The sequence below is a fragment of the Notothenia coriiceps genome, unplaced genomic scaffold (assembly GCF_000735185.1).
Source record: "Notothenia coriiceps isolate Sejong01 unplaced genomic scaffold, NC01 NC01_scaffold00034474, whole genome shotgun sequence".
In the NCBI taxonomy this organism is placed as follows: Eukaryota; Metazoa; Chordata; class Actinopteri; order Perciformes; family Nototheniidae; genus Notothenia; species Notothenia coriiceps.
In genome coordinates, this window is record NW_011367175.1 from 137,112 (window position 1) to 145,103 (window position 7,992).

Below are 7,992 nucleotides of genomic sequence, written 5' to 3' on the forward strand. Positions count from 1 at the left end.
CCGTGGCTTCGCAAATATCTCAAGCATCCTTGTCTCCACCCACCACAGGTTTATGTCTGGTACAGAAAAAATCATTTGTTGTGCAGCAATCCGCGTTTTTTTGATTAACACCCCCATTCTACTTCCTTTGGCGTGCCCCCGCCTCACCTCTCTTTCTTCCTCCTCCTCCCTCTATGCACATCCATCTCTATGATTATTTAAACGGGTGCCAGAAAAACACTGTGACCCGTCTAATTTGGACTGTGTGAGAGCGTAGAGAGAAGAGAGGGGCCCTGCGATTTTCCACACTCCCTTTTACCGAGCGGGGAAGTGGCGGGTGAGAGCGAAGCTGTTGCCATGGCTACCTGCTGGCAGCTTCTGTCCTTGTGTTTGGAGAGCACTGGCTGTTCCCTCTCTACCCAACGCCTGGGAGGGAAGCGGAGGGAGGTGAGGGAGAGGAGAGGGAGGTGAGGGGAGGAAGGAGGTGATGGGGGAGAGTCTGGGAGGGGTTGAGCTGCCAAAGGGGAACAACACGAGGTCTCGCCGCAACAAAACCAAAGGGCTGCTGGCTGGGAGAAGAGCAACAAAAGAGCAACACTGAGGTCTCTGGTGGCTGATCAGCCTCTGTACACACACATGGACACACACACACACACACACACACACACACACACACACACACACACACACACACACACACACACACACACACACACACACACACACACACACCATTGATGACAGTCTTGACAGCAGTGGGGGGGATGTGGAGGAGTGGCAGTGGATAATTGCTTCAATGCTGCCTTACAATTCAGGTGTCATTACCATTTGCGGAGGTTTATGTTTTAGCCACTGCATCTTAAAACTCATAGCAACAAGAAGTGAAGCAGAAGCTTGATATTCCCATCATCACTCCAGTTCACGTTGGGTTCGAGTTGTTTCCACTGTCGCCGTGGTGAACCATCCCCACTCAATTGTCAAGGTGTTACATTTTCACTCTGGTGTTGCCAATATCTAATGTTCAACCTTTTTCATGGTATTCCTTGCAGCACTTCTTCTGTGTTTATTTGTGACCTGGGTATTTCAGGGTGGCTTCAGAGTGGGCCTATCCACCCGGTAAGCCGATCCAGGTAATGGATAGCTCTGGAATGGACATAATACGGAGCTTGCCGTTTTAAAACACACAGGTTTCCTTGTTAACTTTCCTAGCTACTCCTTCATCCTCTTAAGCTCAGGAGCTATAGTTACTTTGTCAGCTTATCTGAACTATCTCCATCTCTTTTTTTGTTTGTCTTATCTTGTTTTTCAGAGTAATACATGTGAGAGGCTTGCTACAGGCACCCTTCCCTTGAATCTATCCCTGTGTCTGTCAGCGCTTGCTTGTTTGAGACTTTATTCTGTGTCTCTGTATTGGTGTTAAAGTTCATCCTAGGAGTGTGTGCAAGAGCTTTGCAGTTGCTATTAGACACAGCGTGCTGAGGCCCTGGTGGTCATGCTGAAGCGTCCCCCTCCCCCCCCACCTGGCAGGAGGCTGACCTTGGCAGGGCCTGACAGAGAGCTGGCCTGGAGGGGGATCCATGGAGATCCACGCCAGCCCACTGAGCCAACCCACTGAGCCAACCCACTCAGTCTGTGCAGGTGTACTGATGCTTGGACAAACACATGCACGAACACACACATGCATGCATATCTACAAGACCAGCGGAGGCCCCTGAGCAAGCAGATGTCCTTACGCTTAATTTCTTTGTTTTACCTTTCTTCTGGATTTCTCACAATCATTCCCTTTGGATTTTTTATCATATCATTTACTTTTCCATTTTCTCTTCATTATGTCTTCACTGTCTTACAGTATTGGTGGCTTCAATACTTTCCCATCTTCACTTATTCCAATGGAACATAGCGGAAGTTCGAGGCGATAGAAACGTGACTAGTCACACCGTGTAAAAGTGTTACAATCCAAAAGTGTGTTTTATATTTAAGATCATTTCCACATATTCAGTCTGTGTTTTCTGTCAAATTAATGAAGTCCATGTCACACACCATACAGCACTGCATGCTTGGAATCTATTAGTCAATGACAGATGCACATGAATAAATAGATGTATAAATGTATGTATAAATCAATAATTTAATGCTTATAGCGCTATTCACCGAGTTCATTTTTATAATATCCATGTATCAGAATATGGTATGACTTGAGAGGCCAATACATCTGGGAAGGTGGATACATCTGAGGTCCCCATGGACGTATAAACCTAAGATCAGCCACACATGTGGAACATTGCATACTCTTGAAATATACTGTGTGCACTGCATCCACTTCCATATCCAAACACTCAGTTGGCATCAGCCACTGTATGAATTCAGCAATCTGTTGAAAACAAATCATCAAAATTACATTGAATTACTTTGAAGTCACCAAGGCATTGCGTCATGTGAGGAGTGGCTCCTCTGAGTCAGCTGCTGCAGCGAAGAAAACAGAACATGAAAAATATGTTTAAAAGGAGGCAATACTTATATTTAATTAAATAAAAACATGTTTGGATTGTATGTATTTGTCAGTATATAATAGGACAAGACATTATGTGCTGTCCATTTCTTATTAAGAGTGCTATGAAGACATCAAGGTTTACATTTATTAAGGTATGGTCAAGGAAAATATGTGTCAAACAAGAATAATATGGATGTACATACTTGTAAGAAAGATGGACAGGAGATCACAATATTTGGATAGGAATAAAAAAACAACAATAATTATATTAAAGGGGAGCTATCATGCAAAAAGCACTTTTTGATGTCTTTTATACATAAATATGTGTCCCCGGTGAGTCAGGGAACTCACGCAGCGTCAGAAAATAAAACCCTCCATCTTTTCCTCCGTACCCAAATCTCTAAAAACGGGGCTACAATGGAGCTGATCCAGATTTCCGTCCGATATGACGTAATATCGGAAATGTAGGCTGGCTTTACACCCACGGCCCTATCAGAAACGTTGCTATCAGAAACAATGCCCAACTATTAGCATCGCTCACACTCAGAGCTAACCTGTGGAGAGCATGTGTGTGAAGTGGCAGGAAATAAAAAGGAACTCACCTTGTGGTATAACCGGCAAGAGAGAAAGCCTTTGAGCTCCATACTGTTTCAGAAATAATCCTTGATAATCCATGATATGGCGTTTCATCACCGCAGTTTCTGCAGGTAGAATCTCCCGCATGAGCTCAGCCCCCTCCTTTTTTTTTTCTTTATCAAATTTTTTTTTTTTAAAGCTTTATAGCCCAAATCAGCACTTTTGAAACAGGAAGTGAAATAGAGGGATATGAGGCATGGCTAGAATGGGTGGTCTGTTTGGTATTTTGAGCAAAACACTTCATAGACATGTTTTTTATATATTTTTATATATCTGAGACCTATGCTATTGCCTAAAAATAGCATGATAGGTGCACTTTAAATAATTGCAGGATTTAGACATTATCTGAAGCGAAACCACTGACTCCCACTAGATCATTTTACTCCTTATTTCTCTCGCTAATGAAGTCTGCGGCTTGTGCCAAAAAGTTGATTCAGAACTCAAACATGTGTTTTGCTTGCTGTTACTTGATGATTTATGTTGAGAGTAAGATAGCTGCTGCTCTATTCTAAATGTAAAACATTTTTTGAGACATCACAACTGTAAGGAAGTAAATTAAATGTCGGAACATGAAACCTCCAGCACACCTATACTGAGAAGGGACTCACTGAAGTAGACATATTGTAGAACGGACTAGACTCAGAGAACATATTTTAACCAGCAGTTACACGAATGTATCATGTGGCTTTCTTAAGTGACACTTTTCTTTTTGTACCGAGCCACATGAGCTCAATTTTTGCTTGAGCAAAGCAGCAGCAAACACGACACCTTGCTATAAATGTGAATTGTGAAGGATTGTTTGCAGCCGTCAGATGCAGCATTAGTTCAGATTTTCTCAAATGAAAATATCTCTGAAATAGAAAAGGTCCACAGATTTTGGCAAAATCAGGCAGGTAGAAACATTTCTAAGCATCAAAAATATCTTGTAAGGAAGTAGAATCCACTTTTGGAAAACCAGTGTCATTTTTAGCACAAAGGAAGAGAGACATGACATGCATCAATCCCCAAAGTTTTCTCAAAACCTTCGAAGATATTGTGTATGACAGGCGGGCAGACAGACGAACGGGCTGGGACCAGTCCTTTGTGCTTCTTAGATTTCATTTTGCAGGACAAAAAAACGTTGACTTGTGAAGCTGAAAGTAAGCGCTTCTCGTTTTGTGTATGTGGCCTTATTGTGTTGGGCATTCACATTGGGAACAGAGTGGGACTGCAGGGGATAAAGAGAGGCTTCTGAGGTGAGCACTTCATCGCCTAGAAACCAGTGCTGTCTGACAGTGTGAATAATATTGTCATTCCTACTTTCAAGGTTTCAAGTTGATTCTTCACTTTTCTCACAGCCAATTCACTGATTAGATTTTTTTTGTTCACGTCCTGTCATTTGTACTCTTCCTTTATTGTATTCAAAGGCTATTGAAAATACTGGAAAATGAGATATACATTATATTCCACAGTGTGTGCCTTTCTGAAGTAGGAAGTAGATTGAAAAGGAAAGACACATAATACAACATGAGTCTTTAGAGAATAGGTTTTATAGTGTCATAAGCTTAACTCAACAAATAGTAAGAGACCGTCCTCCGTTTCTTGAGTGTTTTTCTCCCCCTTGTTCCCACCCCCTCCCCCCCCCTCTGTTCAGTAACAGGTTGTGTTTAGCTTCTCTGCTCCCTACTTCCTCGTCTGGCATGTCTGTTCTTTCAGTCCAGAGTCTAAAGTTCAGCCAGAGACAACAGGAAGGGAGCATCACATCGTTCACTCGTAGAATTTCACAACACACACACATTTGTTTTTCATTTTTTACTTAGACAAACACAGTCTTCCTTTGCTGAATACTCGCCCCCTCAGTGTATGAATGTTGTAGTGTGTGACTAAATAATGAATGGTGTTACAATAATTTGATGAGATTGGGTCAGATGATGCAAGGAGGAAGTGGATAATGATAATGCTCTTGATGATGTCTTACAGCTTATTATGCTGTTCCACAAATGATGCCCCCAGACACCCACACCGTCTTTGAACTACTCCCACCCGTGGGTGACGCATTAGCAACCTATGTGGAGTGGATGTAGCCCTGAGAAAAAGGTACTTGTGTCTCTGGTGTTTAATAAGCCCACCACTATGAAGCTGGGAGTCTGAGTTGAGCATCTGACCCCCCTCGGATCCCTCCCTTCCCGCGCCTGATCCCTCCCCCATGTCTCTCAGACCATCTCCCATCATCCTCTCTCATTCTTCCTCCTCTTTATACCCTCCTCAACAGATTTCTGTAGCTTCCTCCCCTCTCTTTTCCGTCCACGCTCCTCCCTCGGAGCGCCTGCTTGCGCTCCACTCTGCCTGTCTTCCTTCAACACATGCCAGGACTCCAGGGGCAGCAGTTACACAGCGAGGATTTCATTTGAAAGAGCTCCTCAGGACGTCATTATAAGGATCATCACCGGGCCTCACGGCTGATGTTACATTAGTCTTCCATCACACACACACACTGAGCCTTTAAAGTGCCTATTAACTAGCCAACCCTCTCATCACGCAAATCTGAATCTTTCTCTGAGATTGGTAATGTCCATTAATCTGCAATTGACTGTTCCTATCTATCAATCCAATCAAGAGCGTGAGATGAGAAACCATATGTCTGTCATTTGAAGTGTCTCTGGTTTTTATGCAATTGTAAAACATTTTGTAGATTAGAAAAACTGATTGCTTGGAACAACTGGTAATTGGACGTGTCAGATTTGGCAGAAACCGACATTTGAGGAAGTTTGATGGTGTTCTGCAAATAGAACAGCATGTTGCATTGGCTTCAGTTGAAGCAACATATAGGCTTGATCTTATCATACAGCTCCAGATGCATGTCTTTTTTAGCTTTGTCACTATTCATCCTTTTTGCTGAATGATTAAGGGTTAACTCCTGTTTTGCAATGTGTTCCTTATTTCGAAAAAGAAAATATTGAGTCCCACCCACCTTGTTATCAAGCAATTTGTACTCTGGCCTTTGCACTATACAAAAAAAAAGCAGTGAGCACTTAGCTATGTATCTTACAACAATTCAAATTGTGCCACTCCAGCTCTGATTGTTTTTTCTTCAACCCTCAGAGCTGCACTTACAGTGTGATTTGCCGGTAGGTGCTTATAGGTTTTGTACTAGGTGTCATGGAAACAAACAAAAAAGGCTTTTTGGAGACTATGAGGATAGAAATTGTTGAACAAATACCTTATTTCAAATACAATTATGGGTAGAGCTGATTTCACATCCACTTGTATCAGCTATGATGTAGTTTTTCCAAAAATAAATTAGAAATAATGGTATCTTAAACCAATGACAATCAGAAATCTCCAGGCACACTCTTTTGCAAAATGTTTAAAAATGCCTTAAAAGCAATATTTGACCAGCCTTCTCCAGCTGATTATCCCTTATCTCCATTTTTCTGTTTTTTCCTTTAAATAACCTAGCCCCTCTTCACATTGGACACCTACAGTATAGCCACTCCAAACCAGGCAGTGACTACCTCTTAATACACCAGCTTGCAATCCCCCAACCACCCCTCTATCCTGCCTATCCAACCTTATTAATCTCGTCTCCACCCAACAATTGTATCTTCCATTCATTGCAAACATAAGACACAGTATCTGAAGTGAAACAGAATGAATATTAAGTGGGTAGCAGTTGGACCAGGCTCATAGTACTACTGTAAATAGTATCCCCCCTCCTCTCTCTATGGCTCTCTCAATCATGCTTCTCCAGCTCCACGATAAAGCACCATGTAGAGTGGTATGAGCTCCATCAGCCATGCAGATGAGTCCTGCTTCTTTTACCTTAATTAGAGCTCCCAGGGGACTGGCTGTGGGCGCGAGCAGCATCAGCCTCTCATTCCACAGAGATACCTTTCATCAAGCCCGAGAACACCCGTAGGAAAACTGACATGCGTACAATGGCTCGGGCACTGCACAGAAGAGATTTTAAAAGCAGTTATTAATGGGAAATGTTCCAGCATGATATTCAAGGCTGGTCATTTTAACAGCAGGGAGAAATTTGACATTTTGCAGAAACTGAAATCCAACCAGTAGAATATAAAAGCTCTATTGTTCACACAAACGTATACGGACTGTGAGAAATTAGGAGTTCAGTCAGGCAGAGCTGAAACCATTAGTCAATTTATTGATATTTTGAGGCAAAAATACCCAAATTGCATGCAGTTTCTAAAATGTGGTAGTTGGCTGCTTTTCATGGATTTCTATAAACATTGAATTTTGTAATTTGTTTGGACAAAACAAGCAAATTGATGCTATACAGTACTATTTCCTGATAAGAAGCAAAGGTTTAATCAAATATTCAAGAAAATAACTGATATTGATGATCAATTAAATATTTAGTTGATTAATAATAAAAATAAGAAGTAGGTTTACAGCATAATGTCACATTTGTTGTAGACCTACTGTATATTGTTATGATACATTTTGTTTTTTATTACAAATTTCACAAATATCAATATCTTCTAAATAATTGTAAAGTATTTTATCCAAAATACAAATATGTTCAGATGACAATTAGTAGACTTTTGTCATTTTTGTTGGAAAAATTAATTAATAATCATTTTCTGATCCATCTACCAATAGTTTATTGGAAATGTTTTTGCTGAAAGTCAATTAAAATATTGTTTTAAACAATTTGAAAACTATCAGAACATTCTAATTGTCTAACAACTATCACACGACATATATACACCGCCATATATACACTGAAAATAAAAAAAAAGTTTTAAAAAAGTAATTATAAACTGTCCCCTCTTTCCGCACACCTTCCTGTCCCTCCCCTTTAAACGGGGAGGTGCTCCGGTGCTCTCCCCAAGCCCGGTGCTCGCCGCTGCGCTCCGGGAGGGTAGAGAGGGAGAGAGGGCTGG